Genomic DNA, 2,061 nt, shown 5'->3' on the forward strand with positions numbered 1-2,061 from the left:
CCTGGCTCACCGGGGAGAACGCTTTGCACTTCAGCTCACTGTGGCCTCGTCTGGGCTTTGTTTCTCGTCGCGTCTGTGTTTGAAACTTCGTGGAAGCCGGAATCCCGCTTTGCTCTGGAAGGTTCGCTTTTCCCGCCCACCGTGCACCCTCTTCCGAGGCGTGCCCTCCCTGAGCCCCGCTCTCTTCCAGACAAGCATCGGTGGTACTAACGAGCGTTTCCCACGGTGGACAGAGGTCCTCACCGCAGCCCGCTGTCCGCCCGTGCGGGCTCTGCGCAGCGGGCGCCCTCCGCTCAGCCAGACCTCTGGCACCCCAGACGACTTCTAGGAGCTGTGAGACTCAGGCGGACCTCCCGGCAGCGTCACGCCGAGGTGTGTGTGTGCATGTGCACACGCAGGCCGTGTTTACCCAGCTGACGTCATGCCGTGCCCCCTGGGGTACTCAGCGCCACCCCAAAGCCCTGTGCATTCGCATCTCCGCACGGGACCCTGTGCGGCTGACACTCGCGGCGTCCCCGTTGGACAGGTGGGGAAACTGAGTCCGTGTAACTCGCTGGACCTCACGCAGCCGGAGGCGTGGGCGCCGGGCGCCGGTGCTGGAGTCCGCGCTCGTCTGTGACGGGCGCCTCTTCGCTCCCTTCCTGGAGGGACGGGCGGCCGGCTCGGTTTCCCGTCTCTTTCCTCCGTCCTCGCCTTCCTCACCAAGCCACGCAGAGGCGCGGGGAGCGTGCGTGCACACCGTGCTGCAGTATGTAGAGCGCTGGGGCAAGGTGAGCGTCCACGGCCCCCGAAACAGCTCCGTGGGCTCCCCAGCCTCCCGGGGGCGCTGGGCCGGCTCTGGCACCTGCGCTGAGAGCAGGGCAGAGACCTTCATTCTTCTGCATCCAGGACCCTCCCTTCTCTGACTCATGGACATCGCTCCAGGGCCCTGAGCAGTGTGATCGATACTCCTTGTTCCCGAGGCTGCAGGAAACTGCCATTTGTTGACGAGTCCATTTTCACGAATATTTCAGTGGGAAGTTGGTGGAGAATGAATCCGGTCGTTTGCCAGCTGATGTCTCGCCCCCGATCTGGTCTAATTCTTAAAGCCACCATGCAGGACGCTCTTATGAACCCCGTTTGCAGTGAGAGGGCACAAGCTCGGGGTCCCTCACCGGCCACCGAGGGTCGCACGGCTGGCAGTGGCAGAGGCACAGCCCACAGCGGACCGGGCCCTCGTGTCCTCGGCCGTTACTCACTCCCACCCTGCGCAGGCCACGTCGTCCCTCTGCACCCAGCGCCGTCTCATCCACGACTTTCCTGGGCTCCTCCAGCAGAAGGGAGACGGCTGGGCAGTAACAAGCGCAGCGCGTGAACGGAAGGCCCCCGGCCTCCGGCAAAGTGGAATTCGCGTCTCCGTGGAAAGCTGGAAATACCTCGCAGAGCACGACGCTCGGAGAGGGGCAGGGCGTCCAGTTCGACCCCGTGTGACGCGGCGGGCGAGGCAGAGGCCCGATGAAGCCACGTTAGTCTGCGAGGGCGGCGGTCGCGAGGCCCCACTGACGGACGCCTCGCCAAGACGCGCATCTTTCTCCCAGTCCTGGGGGCCGGAGGCCGGGCAGGGCATCGGTCAGCCAGTTCATCCCGAAGCCTCTCTCCATGTCCCTGGTTCCTCACGTGGACGTCCCTCTGTGTCCGTGTCGTGACCCCTCACCTTGTGAGGACACCAGTCCTTTTGGGGTGGAGCATACTGTGACGACTTCTTTTTAATTTAAAGTAATTGTCTGCAAATGCACTTTCTGAGGTCCTGGGGGTTGGGACCTGCGTATATGAATTTTGGGGACACAATCTGGCCCCCGATGGGCCAGAACCAATGGTGCGTTCAAGCGGCAGCTTGAGAAGGTTGTGGATAAAAGCCAGGCCAGGTGGCCCAACGCTGGGGACGCCTGCGGGAGTGGGGACGCTCTGTCCCTCAGATCACAGTCTCCCTGGGTGTGAACGCACACGAGCCCCTGTGGTCACGTGTCACGGGTTGTTTCAAGCTGCACTAGGGTGTGACATTAAATCCCGCTGAATCCCACG

This window comes from Pteropus vampyrus, unplaced genomic scaffold (assembly GCF_000151845.1).
Source record: "Pteropus vampyrus isolate Shadow unplaced genomic scaffold, Pvam_2.0 Scaffold274, whole genome shotgun sequence".
Classification (NCBI taxonomy): Eukaryota; Metazoa; Chordata; class Mammalia; order Chiroptera; family Pteropodidae; genus Pteropus; species Pteropus vampyrus.